General features: G+C 40.8%; 1 protein-coding gene across 2 annotated transcripts in view; it reads left to right on the top strand.

Annotated features, from left to right (window-relative positions):
- Positions 1-26,355, top strand: part of LOC310679377 (interleukin-20-like) — a 53,970-nt gene that overhangs the window by 8,200 nt on the left and 19,415 nt on the right. The window contains exons 2-5 of one of the 2 annotated variants that reach the window (XM_083444601.1): positions 11,597-11,720; positions 19,527-19,675; positions 23,952-24,094; positions 24,663-24,745. The gene's annotated coding sequence lies outside the window, so the exon portion shown is untranslated. Of the gene's footprint in view, positions 1-11,596; positions 11,721-19,526; positions 19,676-23,562; positions 24,095-24,662; positions 24,746-26,355 lie in introns of those variants that run through there. The other variant, XM_083444602.1, reaches the window with a different exon arrangement.

Raw genomic sequence — 26,355 nt, 5'->3', positions numbered from 1 at the left:
GGAGGCCTCCGCCTACCTCAGCCAGTTGCCCAATCCCACCAGGGAGGTGTTGCCAAGGTAATCAGGCCAGGTAGGGGGAGGGACCACCCTGCCCACAAATAAATAAACCCAATAGGAGATGCCAGGGATCGAACACAGGGCACTCTCTATGCAAAACATGAGCCTCATGTGCCATGAATGATGCAAACTGCCACTCTAATCTTAGATTCATTTTTCACATCCTAAAAACCATTGTAAATACGACATACAAAATGACTTAGTTTCACCATCCTCTTGCAGTGCCCTGGAAGGTCGCACTCTGCTTTCATGTGAAGCTTCTAATGGAAAGTTCTCAGGCGGCTCCACAGAGTCAACATAGTTTGGTATTGCAACAAAGGGTGTGAATCTGTGTGTGAGAAGGCGGTGGGTGGGACTTCAGAGGGCCTGAACACCTCAGTCCTTCCATCAGTTTTTATGCAGATCAGCATCCTTTCAATACAATATTTTCACATTACTTTAAGACAGGGTTCACCAACCCTTTGGAATATGTGGGCATATTAGCAAACCAGGGAAAGTGTTGAACACACGCACATAATGCAACTAAGCACACACCACAATGTATTAAAAACTTGCTCAAATAGAATGTTTCTTTTGAGCCTAATTTCAGCATGGGAAGCAACTCAGAAACTCAGATCAAAGCACAGAGGGACTGAGAAACAAGTCCTTAAAAAAATAGAAAGAAGCAAAGATCCAATGTTAAACTTGGAGCATCAGGACCTCTATTACATATATTAACAGAGACTATGTTGCTTTAGAAGCAGCTTTGATTGTGTGCACCCAGTGTGGAATAATGGACTCCAACTTATCTTTTGGAACAGCTAAGAAAAGCATTGGATAGAGTAAAAAGAAGAAACGTAACTATAAGCAAACAAATTGTCAGGCTTCAGGGAATTGGCTTCCTCTCCCCGTGGCAGTAGATAAGAAGATCAAACGAAAGGAACATCTTACCAGTTAGAATCTTTAATAATCACAGTGAAAGAACAAAGAACACATCTCCTAGAAGTGGCGGTGCTCCCAATTAAGGGTCACTCCCCCCACCATCCCTATTAATCTACATCACTCTTACATCTTGTAGACTGAGTTTGTACCCTCTGCACTTTCTGTTCTAACACTTTCTGAGCTCTCTGTGTTTTTGGAGGAGGGGGTGAATGCTGTCCAGAGACTGTGAATCTGTTAACTCTCTCTTCTAGTGTTTCTTTTCCTAGCTGTTCCCCATCCAGATTTCCCAGCTTCTGCCTTCTGAACTCTGCCCCTCTGCAAACCACTCTTCCAAATCTATGCTGCCCTCCTGCTCCTGGGAAGATTTAGGATCAGGATCAGCGGGAGGGGGTGGCTCCCACTCTTCTTCCTCAGTGCAGCCCTCCTCAGCATGGTCCCTGATACAAACATATCACACAAAGATTAGGAGTCAATATGAATACGCTAATCATCAAAAGGTCTATTACTGCTGGGAGAATTTTATATATTAACTTTATACCCTTTTATAAGATTTTGTGGTGTGCACCACTTAAGAAACTTTTGATTATGTGGCATGCACACTTGTATAACAGCAACAACATATTTTGCTATTTTAGGGTTTTGTGTGTGAGTTTTTTTGTTTTTTGTTTTAAGACAATGGAACATAAAAGTACACATACAAAACAACACATACTTTTATTTATTTTCATTTTCTTGAAAATAGAAAAAATCTGATTGGTTTCAATAGGACATACTTCCATGTACATACATGCTTAGGAATGCAAAATGAGGCAGCATACCTGTATAGAATTAATCTGTTTGGGATTTCAGCAGACTAACCTTGCACAGGATTCATCCCATGGCTAAGATCTAACACCACAGCAATGAACACTATAGGACTTCCACTTCTTTCTCTCCTTCCTGTACCCACCTCTACTACAAAGGATCCCACAACCCTCCAGAGCAGATTTTGAAGGAAATGGGATAGGGAAAGAAAGGACGGATATGCCCAGTTTTAAACCTGGGACTCAGCTTGATTGGTAAAGAAAACGCATTTTATATTTACTGCATATGCATTATAACATTGTGACACCAGATGGTGCTGTGGAGTTCAGTTTTTGCCAACCTGATTTCTCATACAAAGTTTACAATGCGTTTAACTGAAATGCTTCTTTGATGTGTCTAGATCCAGCCCTGGATGTCAGTTGTGCAATGTGGGACTCTGCAATTGGATATCACCCCATGACTATAAAGGGTGTTTAAAAGTCAGGCAACAATGTAAACTTGAAACCAGAAGCTCTAAAGAAGGCATGTTTGATGTCTGCAAACTCACTTTTGAAAAGTCAAAAGAAGGGGTGGGGGAAGCTACCCTATTGAAAACCAGGGAATGATTGGTGCCTAAATTCACCATTTCTTTGAAAATCCACTAGTAAAGTTGGGAATTGGTGATTGTGCTAAAATTAAACTGGTGGTTCCTATATTTGCAGGGTGAACAGGAGACAGACTATTGTGTAAAGAGACTGGGAAATTTTACAACGCCTGTCATGCTCCTTGAAATAACTCGTCATCAGTGTTCTTTGTTTTATATAACTGCTTTAAGCAATCCCCTAGAATTCCACAGTAACATATCAACGTGCCTCTTTCTCTCATGCCTTTTCATTCTTTGCTGTCTACTAAGACATCTACATCTAGAAATTTGGTATATCAAATTCCATGTCTTGTAAGGTGACACAAGAATTCCCTATTATTCATCTTCTTAAAGTAATATGTCAAGCAATCTATTTAAAATGAGTTGGCCTCTCTAACGATGACTAATATTTTCCAATAGCAATACCCTTTGCATTTAGACACCATCAGTGGGTTTTTTCTCTCTTAGCAAACACAAAATTGTTTTTCCTGGGAACTGGATTTTGTATATGTATGTCAAGCAAATAAATATGACTCATATTGATGTTTGTGTGTACATTCCAAGTGACTCTAGAAAGGCAAGCTGTGGTGTCTCCCTTTTCATAATCATGACCTATGAGCAATTTGGCCACTACGCTCTTTCTTTCCTGTGTCCATCTGCAGTCTTGAAGACCAGTGTTCAGTATGCAAAAGCTTTCCTAGGTTCAAACCATAAAAATATAGAAAGACTTTCTCACTGAATGCTCTCTAATAACTCTGCAACTCAATGGCTCCACTCCTGCTATAACTAGGTACAACCGCTAGTGGCCCTAAATGGAGATGCCCATTTCTGCCCACATCTAAATCCAGCAGGTTTAATGAGGTTCAGATGAGCAGAATGATGCAAATACACCCGTGTCCGTATCGACTGGATACATCGATCTCTCTTGCTCAACGGGGATGTTGATTTTCCTGTATCATCATGTTCACAAAATTCAGAGCAATAGGGCGATAGAAGGTCCTGTTTATTTGGGCAAAGTAAGGATTTATTGCAGTGTTAGCTGTAGTTACTCTGTGTGTGTGTGTGTGTGTGTGTGTGTGAGAGAGAGAGAGAGAGAGAGAGAGAGAGAGAGAGAGAGAGACTGAGAGAACACACATAGTTCACACATCTGCCCAAGACCAATACTACTTACAGGACATTCTTACACCGACTGGCTGTCGCATTCAGTTTAATAAGCAGCAAAGGAATGTTTAGGAAATTTTTTATGTTTGATGTTCTATTGTGATTTTAATTCTGTTGGAAGCCACCCAGAGTGGCTGGGGAAACCTAGCCAGATGGGTGGGGTATAGATAAATTATTATTATTATTATTATTATTATTATTATTATTATTATTATTATCATCATCACATGGATCTGAATAGTGGAGCCACTGCATACTTGCATGTTCCTTGTCTGCATCAGAGCTATCTGAGATGCAGGGCAGTGGAGTGGGATGTCTGTTGGGTGTCTTCAAGCTGTGCCTCCACCTATGCTCAGTCTGTATATGTCTAAATAAACTCAAATATCCAGGTAATATATTTGAAATAATTTCCCCATAATATTGTGTTATTTAGCTAAGAAAAACTGTAAGCTAGAAGAAGCATAGCCAAAATTCATTGGTTTTGCATACAGTAATATTTATATTTATAGAAACAAGCTAGGAGACGGCTTGAATGCAAGTGAAGGAAAGATCCGAATGAATGCAACCGAACACTGGTGAAGGCTCATTATCGAGCCTACCTAGTGGCAGTGAAGGCAGCGAAGAAGGCATACTTTGCTGCCTCCATTGCATCCTCATTATGTCATCCAGCAGAGCTTTGCTGGGTTGTACAGGGCCTTTTGCAGGCTGGCCCAAAGGAGGTGTCAGAACCAACAGTAGCTCGCTGTGACTTGTTTGCAAAGCATTTTGAGGACAAAATCGCTCGCATCCACCAAAACCTTGACTCTGCTGTTATAGCAGATGAATCTCATGGGGTGTCCAGAGCACAGTCTAGTCCTGTTGTGTTGGATGAGTTTCACTTGGTAAGGCTTGAGGATGTGGACAAGGTGCTTGGATCAGTCAGGGCGACCACCTGCACTCTAGGCCCTTACCACTCTTGACTGTTAAAAACCAACAGGGAGGGAACAGCTGGCTGGGCCAGGGAGGTGACCAATGCCTCTTTACGAGAGGGAGTGGTCTCTGCCTGTTTGAAGGAAGCAGTGGGGTTTTTTTGGGGGGGGGGGTTATTGGGTTGTTGTTTTTAATTTTGATTATATATTTTGTGGCTTTATATTTTGATTTTATTCTGTGAACCACCATGAGCTCTCTGGGTATAGGGCAATATATTAACAGTAGTAGGAGTAGTATATCAGCAATACTTTTCTAACAAGGGGCTTTCCTCATTCTTGGTTTGTAAAAAGTTCATGGTAGCATTCAACAGTGTCACTGGGGTTCTCCCTCTCTTATTTCCTGGTGAAAAATTCCGTAAAGACAAAATGGCATTTTAAAGTGTTACTCAGACAGTAAAACAAAAGAAAAGGGATAGTCACATACTTATATTTTCGAATAGCACATTTGAATGAGTAGCTTTGATTTCCCAAAGACTGTTTAGTTAAAAAGCAAACAAACCTGACCCGCTGATTCCCAGAAAGAAGCATGCAAAGAAAGACCTAAGAATAAAGTTATGCAGAAAACTGTTTTGATGTTTTAGATTGCTATCTTTTATGTTCACATTTAGAACTCATGTAACAATGATGGTTCAGGGTCTCAAATGTAAACCAGGAAGTCCCCTCTTGAAACGTCCCTTCTGGCACAAAATGTCACTAGGGTTTCAGTGCTAGACTTCCTGTACATACCTGGAGGCAAGCCCTAAGTAGATATGCCTAGGATTACACTGTCTATAGCCCTAGGTGAGCCCTTCATTCTCAGCTCCACCCCACCCCTGGCCATGTTGAGATAATAGTACGGATCAACATTGAAGTGAAGTGCTGTGAATATTCTAAGGCTGCATTCTTTTGTGTACTTACTTGGGAGTAAGGTGCATTCAGCTTAATAAAACTTACTTCCAGGTATGCACAGGATTGCAAAACACTATGTAAATGTTAAATGTTTTTATTTGTAAGGAGAAATTCAGCAGCCTGTACTGCAGGGAACCCAATTATAATTCGCATGTGGCTTTTCCAGCACACTTACTTTTGCAGAATTAATACTGATTTCCGCGCTGATAGAGATGCTGGCCTCATTCACATGACACAGTAAGCCAAACTATGAACAAACCTTGGCTACAGCTTTTGGTTTGAGAGGAGAAAGCTTAACCACGAGCCAAGGTTTCGATGTTATGCTAAGCCAAACCTTGGCTAAGCTCAGCTGTGGAAGAGCAAAGCAGCAACAAGCTGCTATCTGGGAGCCCACACATTTGCATGGTCCCACGAAGCCCAAGTTTGGCCTACTGTGCCATGAAAACCAGGTATCTGTGATGTTAACAGTTGTGTAACAAGCAACAGTTTGACAGGTGCAGGTGTCCATGAAGAGCATAGGAAGCTGCCTCATGTAAAATCAGGCCATTGGTCCGGATCAGTATCTCCTACCCTAACTTTGGCTTCTTGAAATATGGCAACCCTACCTCCCAGTGGCTACAGTATCACAAAATAGTGCACGATCATGTCATTGCACTTCATTAAAAGCACGAAGTGTGAGGATCAGTGTAGACCAGGTGTGAAATTGGCCTATCTGGTTGTATGCTATTAGTCACAGTCCCATCAGATGAAGTCAGTACACCCAATGGTGAGGGAAGCTGGGAGTTGCAGTCCAACCAAATTTGATTAGGTTGTTCTCTGCAGAAGAGAGTGGGGGACACACATCCCGTCATCTTTATTCCCTGCTCTTCCCACCATCTCAGGCCGAACAAGAGACCTTTAAAAAAATACCTTACCCAGCCTTAGACTCTGAACAAGGACTAGGAAATCAATATGCTAGGAGCTCATTTGAGAGGCTTGTGAGGGATGGAGAGGGTGGGGGAGAGGAAAGTGACTACAAGGTGTGTGACTGTTCCTATAGCCAGATCCCATGCATTTTCTTGGTGGTGTGGCCATGTGTCCTACATTAAGGGCGGTCCTCTGTTTGTAGACATCCTCTCTTTAAGGGTTATCCAGTTCATGTCTGGTGCAAAGCTAAAGAACCATAAAAAGGGAGAAATTGCCCACCAACAGGTAGCAGTGCCTGGCCAGCAGACTGAGCAAGCACACAAGGCACCTGATGTCTTCTCCACTATGGTGAGATGTACTAGGTGCTATTGAACTAAGTTTTACTCACCTATTGAACCTATTGTATTTTAATATTTTGTTGGAAGCCACGCAGAGTGGCTGGGGAAACCCAGCCAGATGGGTGGGGTATAAATAATAATAATTATTATTATTATTATTTCATTTATTTTCATTTATTTATTTAAACAACCCATACAAATAAAGAGCCATTACTCTCAATGGGTGTACTCTGAGTAAAACTTAGTTGAATGCCACTCACTGTCTTGTTCACATTCACAGTACTTTTGGAGTTTGGGTGGGGAGTATATGATTAAGCAATCCTTGTTTGCATAATGCTTTCATGAACAGAAGTTCATGCATTTGCTTCAAAAGGTTGACCAGAATCTATGGCTTAGAGAACATTAGGTCACAAGCAGCCGTTAGCATCAATTTGACCTCAAGAACATAACTGATGCATGCACTGTTATATGATCTTTGAGCTCCAGTGGGTTTATTTCTTTTTTGATATTCTATTTTATTAGTTTTCAATTACAATCCAATAAGAGCCTCATGGTAACAATACCAATACTGTATATAATACAATTGCTAATAGCAATCATTCAAATACCAAATTATATAATTCTAGAATTGATGGTTTGATGATTTTCTTTATTTCTGCATTCCAAAATCTTATTAATTTCAATTACATTCCGGTCATAATAATAACTCCTTATACAGCAATTGCAATTTTAATAACTGCTATTTGTGTTGGCACATTAAATGATTTATAAAACTACAAGTGAAGCACTCAAACTTTATCCAGTGGGTTTATTTCTTAAACCCACAGATTTATACCCGCTGTTGTCCACCCTCCCATGCCCTGCACAACTTTGTTGCAACAGAAAAATTAAGATCTGCTTTGCTTTAACTAGTTCCTGCCACCATCCTTTCTTCTCTGACCAATAATAGACTTAGAGGACACTGATAGGGAGTTGGGCTGCAAAAGCCAGCCCCAAATTTTTCACATAAACAAGACATATGTTCCTATAATATATACAAGCAGACCAGGACAGTCTAGGCAGTTTCTGTGCTTCCCCAATTGTCTCCACCTCAAAAAAATATTTTTTTGTTTGCACTTCTACAGACTTTGGTGACCTCACAGATCTGCTGATACCTACTCTTTGAGTGCGTGCATGGTGTTGTTTTAGCTACATAAGCAACAGTGCTCCAAGAATCCCTGTATTGTATAAATATAAGTTCGTAGGGAGGTAAAAAGAAATTATATAAGAAATATATAACTGTGCGGTATAAAGTAATGGATAGATAAAGTACAGTGAGATTAATTGGAAGTCAGTTTTCAATTTCTTCTCTATAAGTTTTATAATTGTGTTCAGTATCAGGAGTATATATTATGATAATTATATTGATCTTCTTGTATCTTATAGTGTGGTGATTTGTTTTATTTTTCTGTTATTTGTTTGTTTGTTTGTTTGTTTGATTGGTTGTATGTTTGTTTACTTGTGTGTGCATCTGTTTTGTCATAAATGTATTTATTTTAAATTAATAAAGACATATTTTTTAAAAAAAGAGAGAATGACTTCAAAAAGCATTAGATTCATGAAGAATAGGGTGGTGTACACACTCCTGTTTAATCTGCATCCAGTGTGCTCCCACTACTGGTTTGGGAAGCTGTGCACACATGACATTAGCGCCAATCCATATTCGCCCTGTTGTTTCCTATGAAATACTGCACCTTGATGTGCTTTCCCCCAAATCAGCTTTGATCCAAATTGACAAAAAGAACCTAGCAGCATAGGAGAGACAGTTTGCTGTGTTGGTTAGAGCATCGGACAAGGACCTGGGAGACTAGGGTTGAAATCTCCACTCAGTCATGAAGGGTGACCATGGGCAATTCATAGTCTCTCAGCTTAATTTACCTGACAGGGTTGTTTGTGGGATTAAATGACAGGGAAGAACCATGCACACCACCTTGAGCTCCTCAGAGAAAAAAGTTGGAAATAAATGCTATAAATAAATACCGTATTTTTTGCTCTATAAGACTCACTTTTCCCCCTCCTTAAAACTAAGGGAAAATGTGTGTGCATCTTATGGAGCGAATGCAGGCTGCGCAGCTATACCAGAGGCCAGAACAGCAAAAGGGATCGCTGCTTTCACTGCGCAATGATTCCTCTTGCTGTTCTGGCTGCTGAGATTCAGAATATTTTTTTTCTTGTTTTCTTCCTCCAAAAACTAGGTGCGTCTTGTGGTCTGGTGCGTCTTATAGAGCGAAAAATACGGTAAATAAAGTTGGTGATGTGTGCACAGCCTCAGTCTATGGTAGCTAAATGGAACCTAGCTTTTCATTGGAAGTATACCTTGAAATCCAGATCTTGCCGGGAGAAACAGGACTGGGATATTGCCTTCATGCCTTGCTTGGAGATTTCCCCAAAACATCTGACTGGAACACAGTGAATACACCAGTCCCTCAGGCCTGGTTCCTATTGAGTAATCTTCTTCTGCACCTGTGGCTTGAGATGGCTGACAGATGTTGTAATTCTGAGAGTGCTTGTAACAACATGTGACCTTCCCATAATTTTAAATGCACTGTATTGCTATTTCATGCAAATGTGATTTACAAGGGGGCTCCCTCTTGTTTGATGTGAGGGGATTTTATGGGATTGCCCAAAGTGCACTTACCTTTTGCATTTGCTTTCACACACATGACATGGTATAAGAAGAGGTGTGTTATTTATACCTGCCCAAGGCTCTGCCTAATGAACTGAGTCATAAGGCAGGCAAGCCAGAAGCGTGTTTGTTTTGGGCCAGCTCAAACCTTAAGTACAAGGATTTGCAGGTGGTATGAGAGGCTGCGATGGTATAACATGAGAGGCTATGATTAATAGTCTTCATTGGCAAGTATCTAACAGGATTCTTATCATTAGTTTTATGTAATACAACATTATAAATCAATGTCGCGCATTTGAAGAGTTTGCCAAAACAAAGTAGTTGTCTCCAGTGTGGTACATAACATTTTTATTATGACTATTGAGCATCTATGAGTACACTCCACGATTCCAGATGAAGCTTTTCTTAAGGCTGCTTAGATCACAGCATGAGTGCTAAACATTCGTTTAAACCTCTCCCACCAAAACCAATAGGCATTTAAAATACCTAACCAACTGAAGGGAAGGAGAGCTCGTCTCTCTTTTCAGATGACATTGCTGACGTATGGGGTGGGAGGTCATGGACTCAACTACATTAGTAAAGAAACGACGATTTGAAATTGCTATAAACATGCAACACTAGATGGTGCCAGAGAGCAATAAATTTTTATACGTGTTTTTCCATAGGGGTTTGTGTGTGTGTGTTAAAACAATCTAATTTCTGACTTATTTATAGCGTCCCCCCCATGCGTAGATCCACCCCATGTTTTCTGAGTGGCTAGCTTCAAAGTTAACAACAAAAGCATGTCCAAGAGAACATGCTTTGCATGCAAAAGTTCACAGATTCAATCCTAGAACATCCAAGTAGGGCTGGGAAAGACTTCTGTCATGCCTAGTCCTGACCTATTGTCAGACACTAACTCCTCAGAACATGAACCAGACACTCCACAGGTTGAAGACCTTATGGAGCACACAGGGTCTCCTGGAACCAGTACTCTAGTGACAGACAGCTGAAGAACCCTTGAAGAGCAATGAAATAGCATGTGTTAACAGACCTGAAGTCATTGTGTGGCTCATGAGTAAGGATGTTTATTTGTGCGCAAGCAATCTCTGGAACTCCTTTGCTTCCAGTGGATGTGGTTAGGGCATTGTCTAGGAAGCCAAAGCATTTCCATTTGTTGCAAACAACAGAGGTCTCTGGCGTCTTCTTTTTTAAAAATTATTAGTAATTTCAACACCACATTTTATCAAAAAACATATCATCCTTAAATTTCCCCCCTGTTTTTCCCTCCCCCTCAACATAACCCACCCTCCCCTCCCCCCCAGATTTCCCTCAGCTCCTGTCTCTGGTTTGTCAGCATATTTTATTTTCTGCATGTTACAAAACTGTACAGATCCTCAATTTATCCATCTGAACGTTATCAATATAAAAAGTTTGTGAAAGTTTATTCAAAGCCTGCCAAGGAGTCCAGTTCGTTTTGTTGTTTCTTTAAATACTTTGTAAAGGGTTCCTATTCATCTTTAAAATCACAGTTATCCTTGTCAAGTAGTTTGTGTGTCAATTTTGCCAATTCTGCATAGTCCATCAATTTTTCTTGCCATAGTTCTTTAGTCGGGAGTTCCTCGTTCTTCCATCCTTGTGCTATTAAGACTCTTGCTGCCATTGTCAGATACATAAATATATTTTTCAATTTCCTTGGCAGGTCTTTTCCTACAATCCCTAACAAAAAAAAGCTTCAGGTTTTTAAACAAATGTTAATTGGAACATTTTCTTCAGATCATTATATATCATTTCCCAAAACTTTTTAATTTCATTACAATCCCACCACATATGATAAAAGGTCCCTTCTTTTTCTTTACACTTCCAACACATATTTGAACTGGTTTTGTACATTCTTCCTAGTTGCACTGGCGTTATATATCATCTATACATCATCTTCATATAATTTTCTTTCAGCAAGGAGCGATCTGTAAATTTTAAATCACTTTTCCATAACGTTTCCCAATCTTCCAGCATAATATTATGACCTACATCTTGTGACCATTTAATCATAACTGATTTCACATCTTTGTCTTTCGTCTCCCATTCTAGCAGGATGCTATATGTACCCTTCAATAATTGACTTTCCCTTCTACCACTTCCCTTTGAAACCTGGATATCGTGTAACTGAATCCTTCTTATTGTCTTCTTTGTATGTTTCATGTAATTGTCAATAGTGCAACCAACTCTGAAAGTGATCTTTTATCTCATCATAATCTCTTAGTTTCCATTTTCCATTTTTGTCCAGGTCTCTGGCTTCTTAGACACCCACCTGGCTGTACATTGCCTGAACACGCTGTACTATTGAATTTTGACCACAGGTCTTCAACTGGTGTGTTGGGACGCATGTTTGGGTCATGACGTAATCCAAGGTAAGTCGCAACAGGAGCACTACTACCATGCAAATATATGGCAAAAGATTAAGAAATGGGTCCCCAAATGCATGTTTGTGTAAAAAGTGAGTCCTGGGTCTGAAAAGGTTGAAGATTCCTGCTTTTGAGTGTTGCCTGAGCTAGACTTTTTGAAACTATGCTGCTCTGGAACCCCACTATCTGCAGTTGTAATATTTATTTATTTATTTATTTATTTATTTATTTATTTATTTATTTATATCCCACCCTCCCCAGCCAAAGCTGGGCTCAGAGCAGCTAACAATAAAAGTAAGACAGCATTCTAAAATCAATTCATTCTAAAATCAATTCAAAATCAAATTAAATTCCAACCATTGGGCTAGAGTTCGATGAGGATTACCAAAGGAGGGGGTCAGACTGTGCCTTGGCCAAAGGCCTGGTGGAACAACTCTGTCTTGCAGGCCCTGCGGAAAGATGTCAGGTCCCGCAGGGCCCTAGTGTCTTGTGACAGAGTGTTCCACCAGATCGGAGCCACAGCCAAAAAAGCCCTGGATCTGGTTGAGGCCAGCCTAACTCCCCTGTGGCCCGGGACCTCCAAGATGTTTTTGTTTGAAGACCGTAAGGTCCTCTGTGGGACATAACAGGAGAGGAGGTCGTATAGGTACGTGGATCCTAGGCCTTATAGGGTTTTAAGGGTTAAAACCAGCACCTTAAACCTGATCCTGTGCTCCACGGGGAGCCAGTGCAGCTGGTATAGCTGGTAAGTGTGGCCCAAGGGCACCCCCTGAAGCATAATAGTCTGAAGCTTTGGAGAGCTTTGGTGGTAGATGTGTCCCTATGGTGGTGGAACTAGAGCTAGTGCTTGGTACCTGACTCTGTAGTATAACAAAAACATCAGAAGAACCCTGCAGGATCTGGCCAAAGCCCATCTAGTCCAGCATCTTGTTTATACTGTGGCCAGCCAGGTGCCTTTAGCTTGCAAGGAGAACCTGAATATAATATCTCTCATTCTACCACTAACCATTCTCTTAAACAAATATATCTTTCACCAAGTACTCGCAAATAAGCCTTCCTTTCAAAACCATCTTGAGAAGTTTGAAAGCCTGGGATTTGAAGCATTGTAACTTTAAAAAAAATAAAAATCAATTCTGAGCTTTACGGGCACAAAGTGTATCTTACTCCATTCTAGTTGCTTTAATACCTGAATCTTCTCCTCCCAATTCAGTGGGTTTTGAGTTCCTCCCTACAAGAAAGGAGGTGGAGGTACTCATGGCAACCTAACATGGACAATGCAATTCTACTTGGTACATCTACTCAGAAGTTGTTGTGTGGTATGGTGTGGTGGTTAAAGTGCTGGACAAGGAGCTGGGAGATCAGGGTTCACATCCCTACTCAGTCAGAAAACATTATCCTCCCCATGAGCTATGCTTCCTAGCTTAGTGTTGGCTTATGCCAGGTGCAGGTACCAATAACATTCTGAAGAAAACAATACTTCAATTAGAAAGATGAATTACAACTCACAAGCAATTACTGAAAGTATAAGTTTCAATTTTGGTGACTGCCTGCCTTTATGAATGGCCAACAGACTGATTCATTTGTTCTTGATTCAGATTACAAAAGCTGGGGGGGGGGGGGAACCTATGAACAGGTAGTTTCTGTCTGCTTAGTACAATGAGGGGTCAGCCTGTTGAGCAAGTTTTGAATCATTAATGTACTTTGAGGCTGACGTGGGTAGAGATGCTGTGGTTTTGGACTTTGCTTTTTACTGGTAGGAAGGAGCCATAGAAATGAGTAATGAGGTCCTAAAAGTCGAAATGGTTATCTTGGTCTATTCATTCCTATAACTGTTTTGTTGTTCTTTTTTGCAACGACACACACACAGACAATATCAGCAGCATTCTTAATTTACAAAAATGCTACTGCTTGGTATGCCACTTTTTACAAGTTCACAACAAACAAATACATTGTGCAAATTATATGATCCACAATGAACCAATGGTAAATTACCATTTAGAAAATCAAGTTGATGTACCAGAAAAGTGGTTTTAATGCATTTAAGACAGCAGCACATGTGTTAGGTTAAAAAAAAAGAAAAGGAAATGGACTCAGGGACGGAGAATTATAAAGCGTCAAAATCGAGATGTGGAAAATATGGAAACAACAAGGAGAGGCAGGACTGAGATGTGGAGATATGCTTCAGAGATCCAGACTGTGGGGAGCTCTGAAAAATTAATAAAAATAATTTGGACTATAATTTACTCTTTTTTATTTTAGTTTTTTATTTTAATTGGAGTATTATGATTGGATATATTAATTGGAAAGAAAGAAAGAAAGAAAGAAAGAAAGAAAGAAAGAAAGAAAGAAAGAAAAAGAAAGAGCTGCCTGGCCCTTAAAGACTCACAAATTTATTGTCACAGACTCTGTAGACTAGATCCCATATCATCAAATGCAACTAGGAAATGTCTTAGCTGTAAAATATTGTAGATACATGTGATAGGTGGGCATTCCCTGTAACCTCACTTCTCGCAGGGATGGAACCACCAGAAGGACCCTCAGTGCTGGACCTCAGTGTCCTGGTTGAACGATGGGGGTGGAGACACTCCTTCAGGTATACTGAGCTGAGGCCTTTAGGGCTTTAAGGGGCAAGGATCAAGGAGACAGTGGTCGGTTTCACTCGTCCAAGCAGCCTTGGACGGTAACAGATTGGAATTGATCCCATGCAACTTGACTAGACAGGACTCTAGCACTCTCCCACTCTGACCCTACTACCATGGTGGAGTCTACCTCTTTCTGAAACTTTATCTGCAAAAAAATTTGCAAAATCATTGTAGGAGCTATTGGGGTCTTCACCAGGCCCTGATGGTGGAGGTGGTTCCGTTAGATTGCAAACCACCTGAAAGAGTCTCCTGCTGCTGTTTTCTGCAGAAGCAACAGAGGCGGCGAAGATGGCCCTCTTCACCGTCGCTGTCACCACTTGTCAGACTCAACGTTGAGCTCTAACCTCTGTCTGGTCTGATTCAGAATGAGTTTTCTGCCACCAGCACTCTAGCCGTCTCAGTGACTATTTCATCGCCCACAGCTCTAGGGGAAACCATGGGACTGTCCAGGCTCCATGCAATTGGAGAGGGCACTTCAGAGCCAGACAGTCGATAGTCACAGAAAACAGAATAGATCCTGAAAATATACAGCTCCTTCAATTCATTTTAGCTGCCCTTTCTGCAATTCATCACTAGCCTATCAAACACATACTGCCAATTTTTGCTAGCAGACTTTCGTTCTCATGATCACTCATAGGAGCCAAATTGTTAAGAACTCAAGTTGCTGTTTGAAAGCTTTTTGTGAGTAAGATTCATATTACAAATCGAAAACTGTTTGCAAGTAAGATTTGTCTTCACTGAAGAACTACAGCTATGCTTGGGCTTTCTCAGAGTATCTGAAAATAGCCTTGGATGTGTGTAGAGAAATGTACACTGTTGCAGTAATAAGCCAGTATTACTCTGTAGTCCCATTGCTCTAAGAAGGACTCATTGCACTGGAAATCACTAGTGCAGCTATTTAGTTGAATTCAGCCCACTACGTCTGCCAGGTCCCCTTAAATAATCAAAGGCTTGAATATTCTTTCTTGTGGTTTTGGTTTTGTTCCTGAAAACTCTTGATTGAGCCATCTTGAAGAGGCATCCTCATACTACAGGAAGCAGCTAATCAAGATGCTGGTCATATTAAGCAGCCCTTTCTCACATTCCTTGTGACTGTTTCCATGGAGACTTCCATGCTTCCATAGGGTGAATGGGGAGCTGCCCAACCAACCTCAAGTCTGCCCTCAGCCAGCTTCCCTTTGCCATGCCTTCTTACTTAAAAGCAGTCCAGGGGGTGGCATTACCTGTCAACCTCCTTCTCCACAGTCTCAGTATTGTCATTGTAGAGCTCTACAGAGAGGAAAATGGGAAGAAACTAGAACTCATTGGCTGTGACCCTCATCACCTCCGACTCTATCTACTGCTGACTTCGGTGATGTCTACCCTATCAGTCCTCATGGGAAACCACCAACACTGGACCGCTTAAGAAAGACCCCTGTGACCTGTTAGAAGGTGGAAGCAAGCTACCCCAAGCTTGTGCCATCTACTCAAGTCAGCCTGTTCTGTACTTTATACCATTTGCTTGCATGAGACTTAAGAGACTTGCTTTCCCTCAGGCCCTCTAACAGAAATGTCTTTTTATTCCTTTTTTAAATGCCCAACTTGCAGCCACTTTCATGGGACCTCTTTGTCCTTTTCTGTTGTTCCTAGAAAAAGTGTTGCTTTACTGTCCCCAATTGCTCCAAGGATCAAAAATAACATTTGCTCACTTTTATTTGTTTTTGTACAGTGTTACTGCCGAAACATCAAATCACCATAGCAAAAGGGGGGGGAAAAGCAATGAAAGCATAAATATGTTGAGTTGTACTGAAACTAAGGTGCTGTTCTGCAAAGGAAAGGTGTTGCCTATTCACAGCTATTGCATATCTCACATACAATGTTGTATCAGAAAAGTGAAACTAAATCCAAGGATATTCTTCCATTTTGACAAATGGACGACAGAGATTAGCTGCAGAACTGCCTGCTATAACATAACATCTTCCATTACCGCTTACAGAAGCATTTGCAGAATATCACAGAGGTTATTTGAACCCAGTGCTCTCAAATGTAGTTGCTGTGGGAGCACTCACCATTGACAATATTGGTAATGGGTTTAGTCAACACTTTTGCACACAGTCAAAGGCCTCTCTCTTCTTTTTTATCACTTTCAATTACTGTCTCACTGTGCTGCTTTTAACCAGATGTTGCAAAAAGTGAGTTATATAAAAATTGTTGCAAAATTTTAAAATGCACCGAAAATGACAGTTGCAGCCTTTGGAAAACTCCCAGAACATTGTCTTGATGTTCTTGTGAAATGTTTTAAAGAAGAAGGGGGGGGGGAATGTCCACCTGATTTCTTAAACTAGCAGTTCACTGAACTCTTTAAAACAGGGTGGACAAAGTAGGCCTCATTCCGCTTTTATGCATGACATTTGGGTAACTGAATCTAATCGTCTTCTTCCCATGCTTTCTTGAGTTAAGGCTATGATTTGAAAGAATTCTGTGGCCTTGTTTCAAACCCTTAACACCATTCAGGCAAAGCTAGGAGAAAATGCAGTGTCTCCTACTACCAATTATGCAATGGCATCTGCTAACAGTCCACTGCTACGCTTTTGCCATCTGATATAACAGAAAACTAATGTGTTTTTGGCTTGCTTTTCTGTTATGTCAGATGCGAAAGGCGAGATAAGACTGATTCTTCTCCGAAGTGCTCGGATTAGATTTGGCATCGTTTTAATTGCAGCAATACAGCTATCGGCTAAGGCCTATTTGTAGGGTCAGATTGCCTATTACTTGGACAGCAAACAAATGGCATATGGTCTAGAGTGAAATTCTGGATTGGTTTAATCAACAACAAGCTCCTTGCTGCCATCAGTGGGGCTAAATTTCAGCTGTACTATTGAATCTGGATTTGGCTTACAATGTTCCTAACTTTGAGGTGCACCTTGAAGAGGAGAGGGCAAAACAGCAACAACAAACCCCAACTGAATGTGTCTGGAGAAGAAATCCTTTATTTTGTTGCATTGCTTTTATTGAGCGGGGCTTCACACTTTCCTGTTCATTACATATATACAGGGGCAGCTATTTCTTGCAAGCAGAGAGTGCTGTAGGCTTATAGCATGTCTATATATTTAGCAAATATACATGTTGACCATGGAGGAGCAGACAAGAACCCAGAGAGTCACTGCTTTTCTATAAAGCAGTCCCATTGCTTCCAAAAGCATGGCCTATAAACACATGCCCCTGTTGTTGTTGTTTAGTCGTGTCCGACTCTTCTTGACCCCATGGACCAGAGCACGCCAGGCATTGTCTTTCTCTGCCTCCCACAGTTTGGTCAAACTCACTGTCCGACCATCTCGTCCTTTGTCGTCCCCTTCTCATTGTGCCCTCAATCTTTCCCAACATCAGGGTCTTTTCCAGGGAGTCTTCTCTTCTCATGAGGTGGCCAAAGTATTGGAGTCTCAGCTTCAGGATCTGTCCTTCCAGTGAGCACTCCCATTGCTTCCAAAAGCATGGCCTATAAACACATGCCCCTACCTACCACAAAACTCAAGACTTGTGTTTGCAGTTGCCACTCATAAGTGCTTTTTCCAACCCAACCAGAGCATCTGGGGAGTAATCAGTACTCATTTGCAAGTAATCAAGTCAAAAAACACCTGGGTCTTCACTTATAAAAACATAATAAAATTTGCCATTACAATATAGTTTTAAGGTCAACAATCTGTTGTTTCTATCTTCCAAGCTTGTGCAAAAAGCTAAACATCTCTTTTCTGATAGCAATGGGAACTCACAGTGAAAGATCGCTCCTAACTTTCAAAGTCTGTGGTTGTGGTTAGAACGTGACTACAAAGATTGCATACTCAATCTATACCACCTTCCAGCTTGTTTTGAGTCATAGCTGGATGATTTTCTGAGAAACAAATATAGTTTTTTCTACCACAAAAAAGAACCGGATGAACAAACTATGATTTTATTGCTTTGATCATCAATTTTTTGCAATTTAAGCATCTTATACCATTTCTTGAAGTTTGCTAACATGCGACTATGCCAAGCAAAAGAAACAGAACTTTCTGAAAGATAGCATTTAATAACTACTTGGATATTTCATTCTTTACTAAGGCAAGATATATCTGTAATAAAGGAAACAAAACTAGCAAAAGAAATCTAAATATTTTTTCATGCTACAGAAGAAATTGCAAGTGAAGCATAATACATTATCTTTCAAAGAATATGCTGTGTTGTAAGACCTATTAGGGTGGCCTAGTCATTCCAAATGTATACCTGCATTGCTTCACAGCCACATTTGACTCATTTAAGATTAACGACTTATTAATAGGATTAATAAGTCGTCACTATATGGAAATAGAAGTACTGTTTAAGCAGCCTCACAGTTTCAGCTTGAATTTAGCTCAACAAGGAATGAAACTGCTGGAGAAATAAATCCTATTAATCAATCCACTAGAGTTATATATACACCTGTGCAAAAATGTATGAGATACCATAACGTTTGAGGATCTACAGCAAAGAAAAGAAAAATCATGCAATGCATATTATAACTAAATTATATTAACTCAAAGAAAACTGTAGTGATCAACTCAAATGGAAAGGTGAAACAGTTTGCTCCTAGAAAAGGTTCCCCCTGCTTTGGCAATCTTTTGGGATTGCTATTAAATATAGGTGTAAATGTTTAATTTCTTTAAAGTAACACCTGCCATCAGTATAGGAAGTCATTTGTTGTTATGCATGTCAGATTTTGACATGTGGAAGGGGAAGGACTGAGTCCCACATATCTCAGTGTTTTATATTTTGATATACACTATGCTTGGTTATGTGGAAGGAGTTCTTATTTCTTTATAAGTGGACTGGAGAACCAGCTTTTATTTATCACTGCTGATTCGCCTCCTAACCGCTGTCACCAAATATCTGTACTGTGCTGTTTACCAACACATTTATATTCCAGTAGGTATTGGCTAGATGTAGTACAAAATCAATCAGCCAAACATCTTTTTATTAACAAAAGTGACAATATATTCTTTATAAATTACAAAGATATGATTTGGTGAATACTATATTGCTTCTTTAAGACTAGCTTATATTTGCTGAAATAAGGTTACTATATCATTAAATGATAGCTAAGGGAGCTTCCTGATAAAACTTACTTCCTAACCGTATTTAACTTAATTGCTAATTACCTTTATTCCCTCTTCCACAGTCAGTCGCCCCACTAGGTACTATACACGTCAGTTGGTTTCCACCTCAGTCTACTTCATGAACGGGTGCTTCGTTATGGATGGTGTGTCTTCTAGAAAAGAAGTGTAGACTGCCAAGGTCCCAAGCAGAACTGGAAATACTTCCGAGCAGGTAAAGGCATGACATAGGGGGATTCTGCTCTCTACCCTGCCGTCCAACCCACCTAAACAACAAAAGAGTTACTGTTGTTGAATAGTAGAATGACAGGCAGCAGTGGCTTCTGTAGTAGTAGGAATGATCACATAGGTTCTTTCCATTGTCTACCCCCAACCCCAGTTCACTGCACAGGCAGTTCATGCAGCAACCCTCCAGCCCATGGGTAGGTAAACTAAGGCCCAGGGGCCAGATCCGGCCAATTGCCTTCTAAATCCGGCCTGCAGATGACCCGGGAATCAGCGTGTTTTTACATGTGTAGAATGTGTCCTTTTATTTAAAATGCATCTCTGGGTTATTTATGGGGCATAGGAATTTGTTCATTCCCCCCACAAGGTCTGAGGGACAGTGGACCAATTCCCTGCTGAAAACGTTTGCTGACCCCTGCTCCAGCCCATTTATTTTCTTTCTTTCTTTCTTTCTTTCTTTCTTTCTTTCTTTCTTTCTTTCTTTCTTTCTTTCTTTCTTTCTTTCTTTCTTTCATGCTCACTGCTCATGTATCTATTGCTAACCAAAAAGTAACAAAGTAAAACAGGAAAGAGAAGAAGGTAAATGGGGACAAATACAAAAAAAGAGAAGAGGTGGGGAAAAGAAGAGCAGGGAAGGAAAACAAGAAAAAAAGAAAAGAAAGCCCTCTTCATGTGCTACTCACATGTAGAAGGTGTGTTGAATGGGGGCTTGGGGCCATGCATATAGCCTCGCCCCAAAAATTATTCCACTCCTCCTTCCCCCATATTTGCTATATATGAAGGCTTCCCACGTGATTCAGAATGCTGCAGCCTTGAGCCTCCATTCAACATATGTACCCTTTACATGCAAGTAACACGTGAAGAGTGCTCTGGCAGTTTTATTTTCAGTACCTTTCCTTACGATTCCTAACATGGAATTCACCCTTTTCAGCTATAAAAGAGGGGGTAGGAGTTAATTCTAAGAGGAGCGTACGGTGGTGCCTCGCAAGACGAAATTAATTCGTTCTGCGAGTTTTTTCGTTCTACGAGTTTTTTTCGTCTTGCGAAGCACTGCTGTGTATTAACGGTTTCCCATAGGAATGCATTGGCGGCTTTAAAAAAAAGGCGCAAGACTTTCCGTCTTGCAAAGCAAGCCCATAGGGAAATCCGTCTTGCGAAGCAACTCAGAAAACGGAAAACTCTTTCGTCTTGCGAGTTTTTCGTCTTCCGAGGTATTCGTCTTGCGAGGTACCACTGTATGGGGAAGCGCACTCCCCTGACCCTACACATTACTTTCCCTTGCTCCACTGCTTTAACACAATTTCCCCCATTTCCGGTACTGGAGCCAAGCTGGAGAAAAGAAAAGATACGAAGATAGAAAGGAAACAGTTCTCATCCTTAGTTCAATTTCCCTTTATCTTCTCTCCAACCCCCATGCTATTTCATTTTAAGAGAAAGCAAACTCCTTATTACATTCCATATAGACCCAGTGGCACCAAAACTTTGTTCCTGTGGCATAAAACTCCCCCCCCTCCCCACTTTTCTAAGTGTGTCCAGCTGCCTGTTAGAACAGACCCTGGCACCCGGGTCAAATAGAGGAATGCCAAGCAAATTGTAGCAAGTGTGCAGACAGCAGGCTGTGAAGTAGATTGCTTTGGCTTGGGGGGGGGGGGCCTGCATGCAGCACACATTCCAAAACAGTGGCTTGTCACGTTGATTAAGAAATTTTCCCATTGGCATTGCAATCCGCAAACCTAGACAAAAAACCAAAACAAACCACTGTGGGATGTTACTGTTTTTCTTTTTGTTTAAAAGAAATCCACACTGCATGGAAATAGCTTATCACACAGAAAATACTGTCAAGGGTGTGTCTTGTCAACTGCCTAAGCTCCACACAGGTATTTGTAACACAACCGCATTCTCAACAGAGTTGTGTATAGTTCACCAACAGGGCTCTTAAACACAAGGCCACAGCGGTGTTTCTCCTAAGACCACGGATGGGGGATCTGTGGCTCTTCAGGTGATGTTAGACTGCACCCCAAATCCTCCCTGATTGTTGGCCATGATGGCTGGGACTGAAGGGAGTTGTGGAGCACTGTTACTTTCCCTTTAACAGTAACCTGATAAAGCAATAAGTGCCAGGATTAGACTAACTAATTGAAACAAATCACAATCAAGAAATTAAGCAGGGAAAAATACTTCATATCGCTCTTTCTCAATGCTAAAAACCCCTGCTCCTTTTTAATTTCTTCCTGTTGATCTGCTGTTTGAGGCACAGGAGCAAGGCCAGGGGGAAAAAGGCAGGAATCCCGGGGCCATTGCATGAAATGTGAACACAAATACATGCTAGTCAGTAGCACTATTTACATAGTCAAGAAATGCCTGTGGAAAGAGGGCATGTGTGCTAGCTTGCCTTCCCTCAAGTCAACATCCGTATTCCTGCCAGCTCTACCTTCACTGAGCAACAAGGTATGATGGGGAATTATTGACACATTTGGCTTAGAATCTTCCTCATGAGCAGGATTCCTGATTCATTGGGTTCTTGATCATGAGGAAGATTCTAAGGGCATCCAGGAGATCATGCAAAGAATTCCCCTATAGTAGTGGCTGGTAAAGGGATGCGGGTGGTGCTGTGGTTTAAACCACTGAGCCTCTTGGGCTTGCCGATCAGAAAGACAGTGGTTTGAATTCCCGCAACGGGGTGAGCTCCCATTGCTCGGTCCCTGCTCCTGCCAACCTAGCAGTTTGAAAGCACACTAAAAAAGTGCAAGTAGATAAATACCTTCCTGGCGGGAAGGTAAACGGTGTTTCCATGCGCTGCTCTGGTTTTGCCAGAGGCAGCTTAGTCATGCTGGCCACATGACCCGGAAATGCTAGCTCCCTTGGCCTGTAAAGTGAGATGAGCACCGCAACCTCTGAGTCATCTGCGACTGGGCTTAACTGACAGGGGTCCTTTACCTTTACCTTTTATTTTATTTTTATTTTTTTAAAAAAATTCATTTTTCATTTTTGTTCATTATATACATCTCAAATTCTTAACATTTTCTATATATTCCTCCCCCCCTCCCTCCCCCCCCCTCCAAGACTTCCCCCAACTTGCGTTTCTGGTTTGTTTCTATTTTCACCCGCTTTGCTATCTCTCAACAGAAAAAGTTATTAATAACATAACATCAAACCTTAAAAACATAAAAATTAAATTAAATACACCATCTTATTTCACTATCTTCCAAACATTTTCTGATGCTAATAATGTGAATGTTTATTTAAATTACCTTTACCGTTTAGTAGTAAGGTGGGGCAACGTTGCATACCTGGCTGCATGCCTGATGGAGGTTGAGGCAGGTAACTGAGAGATTGAAAGGCAAGGTGGTTGATGCAGTGCAGGCGAAGCTGTGGAAACAGCAGATTGGCTATGTGCTGTGCCATTCACGACCTACAGACTTTTGGCCTCAGTACATCAAGACTGGGCACTACAGAGTGATTTGTGCAGCCCCATACCCTGAGCTGCTCTTTAGGAAGCTGCCTTATGCAAGTAAGACCACTGGTCCATCCAGCCCAGTACTGTCAGCTCCACTGACTGGCAGTGAATCTCCACAGTTTTAAAAGAACATAAGAAGTGGCTGCTGGATCAGGCCAATGCCCCATCTAGCCCAGCTTCTTGTTCTCAAAGTGGCCCAATGGATGCCTGTGAGAAACCAGCAAGCGGAATTTGATGCCCACACAAGGGACCCAACCCATTGACTCTACTTGGGCATTCAAAGAACGTACAACTAAGCTACAGTCTTTGAATGCCCAAACAGAGTCAGTGGGTCCCTTCTGGGGGCACCAAATTTAATTCTGCACTGACAAAGACAGATACAGCTATTGTAAGAAGGTACAGCTATTGTAAGACCAATGGCCATTAGCTGCTCTGGACAACTGGTATGAGACTGCAAAGAGCAGGCTAGCAATAGACCTGAGCACATCTTTTCTACATTCCTGCCTATGATACTGGAATTTCCAGTAAGGACTTAACAGGTCCATAACCTAGGAGACCAGTTCAGCAGCAGGAGTACAAACGTCTTCAGTTTTATATGTTAGGTCATTTCTAGCAGAAACTCTTGCACCAAATAAATAAGAGAGTTTGCTTCCCTCTAGTGTTACAAAATGGAGTTGGTAGTAGTAACAGGCAAAACTTTCTCACTCCCCTCTCTCTTTCACACACCTGTAAGTTTTGTCCCAGGCTATATTCAGAGGGGCCCTCACTATGATAATGGGTGTGTTTGTTGTTTGCTCTACTATTACAGCATAAAGGCCCTCGAGACAGCCAACAAACTCAATTAAAACAATATTAAAAACCAATGATACATCAACAATACCAATAATACAAAAGAAGAAGAAGAAAGCAGTTGCTACAATCTTCAACAGCATTCAAATATCAACCAATGAGGTCAGACTTGGCCAGGTCTCTAAAAAACAACAATGATGGCGCCTGAAGAATATGTCTAAGATTGAATGTTAAGAATATGTGTTGAATGATCAGTGTGCGGGTTTTGCCAGTAAAGCAGGGCTGCATTATTAACCATGGGAGAAAGAGATTCTGGAAGTGGTTGCCATAGGAAGATTTTCCCTCTATCATGAGTACAGTAATAAAAATATAGGGAACCACACAGACCATATTTTGATAAGATAAAAAACTAATGTAGATTCTGCATAAAAGATCCATGAGCAGAACCCAGCATGAATCAGGTATCTTGTTCGTGATCTTTTCTTCTGCAGCCTGTAGAGCCTAAAGATGGTGGGATACCTATGAAACCAGAGAAACACTGCTGAAATAAAAAATATATAATCAGGAAGATTTGAATGAAAGCATGGATTTTTTTTTTTTGCAGAGAAAGGGAGTCCACGTGGAAGAGTTTAATTTCTGCATAGTGCTTTTTATAGTGTTCATACCACTGTATACTGTTTTGATAATATAGTACAAACTTATTACTAAAGTGATTATTTGTTTTTTATAGGCACATGTGATACATGCCAGTGTTTTTGAGAATCTGTACACTGAATCCAAACAGGAATCTACTCTGAGTCTGAGCCGTTGGAGGTGATTTTTTTGAACCAATAAAAAATATGTTTGTTTGTGTTAGCTAATTACATGGCAGAGAATGAAGAAATCCTAAAGAATATACATTATATTATTTGTCAGGTGGGTGGGAAGGTACAACACATGAATGTGGGGAATCTTTCCTTGAGTACAGCTTTGCAGTGCAGAATTTGTACAGTAGTAAGCAATACCTCCTAATTTCCATCACTTATCATTCGCACATTTCTTTCTGTGAAAAGCACCTGGGACAGAACAAATCTCTATAAATCTGCTTATTTTTGACATGGAGTGCTTCTTCCTCAAGCTTCTGTAGGCAACTACATTTACAAAGCCATACAGAGCTTTCTGTCTGTAAACCCAAACGAGTTATCCCAAAAAGCAAAGCGATCTGACTATAACTTTTCTGTAGAAGTGGAGGAAATTTGCAGACACAGTAGCTCATTCTGAGGTGTTGAATCCTACCAAGTTCCAAAAGGATAATGGCAACATTTTTTTGTTTTTGTTGTTTTGGAAGAGCAGTCTTTGCAGCAGGAATGGAGAAGTAGATTTGGATGGTTGGCTGGATTCTTACCTCCCCCAACTCCTGTGACCTCTTTGTCAGGTGGGTGGGTCAACAGGTCACAATGTCCAAGGAGCTCCCTCAGCTACATCTTGACTTGCCCCACACCTGGCATCACATATGATGTCAGGCATACGACAGGTGGGCATGCTTTGGGGAAAGCAACCATATGGGCCTATTTAGGACTCCCACTGAGCCGGATTGGGACAGAGGTTATATGCCACTGTTTTATAGTTTGGGGTTGATTTTTTAAAGGGATTTACTTAATATTCTCTATTCTTTTGTGGATAATTGGATAAAAATAGCACATGAGAACGGTCCTGCTAGCTAAGAAACTTTCCAATTACAAACAAATAGGTCTAGGGTCTTTTTCCTCTTCTTTTTATCTAGGCGTGTTTAAAATTGATTTTGTTTTTTAGAAGATGGGAAAGTTCTGAAGAGTATTTGCTCCCATCCTTAGGGCTTTGTACAATGATTTTAGGAAATGGATAACTGACTTCACTGTTAAAAATCTATCTGCCCCTCCATTACAATAGACACACACACACACACACACACACACACACACGTGTGTGTGTGTGTGTGTGTGTGTGTGTATACTTCCTGTTGATTGATTTTTATTTTTTGCTGGACTTTAACCTTCTACTTCTGTTCACCTGTAGGTTATAATAATAAGTGATTATAATGTCTGTTGTCATCATTTTCTTCTTCTTCTTCTTCTTCTTCTTCTTCTTGAAAAACTGTTGGGGAATTTTGGGGAGATGGACAAATATAACAATTCAGTGGGAAATGTACTGTATTTTGCTTCCTTTAGTGTTTCCCCAACATGCACCAGCTGGAAACTCAGGGAAATTTGTGTTGCATTTTTACAAATTTTTAACGCCAAACATTGCTGAAGGCCTTTAGATACGTAACTTTTCAGCAATGTATTGAGAACGAACCACACCCTGGCACTGTTAAAATGTAGCTTCCTTGTTACAGTTGCTTTATAACTGCCCCACTAATCGAAGCAGTGCAAATTTCTGCACTATGCAAATTATTTATTAATTGG

This window comes from Podarcis tiliguerta, assembly GCF_965153285.1.
Source record: "Podarcis tiliguerta genome assembly, chromosome: 6".
Lineage (NCBI taxonomy): Eukaryota > Metazoa > Chordata > Lepidosauria > Squamata > Lacertidae > Podarcis > Podarcis tiliguerta.
This window is presented reverse-complemented; position numbering and strand designations above follow the sequence as displayed.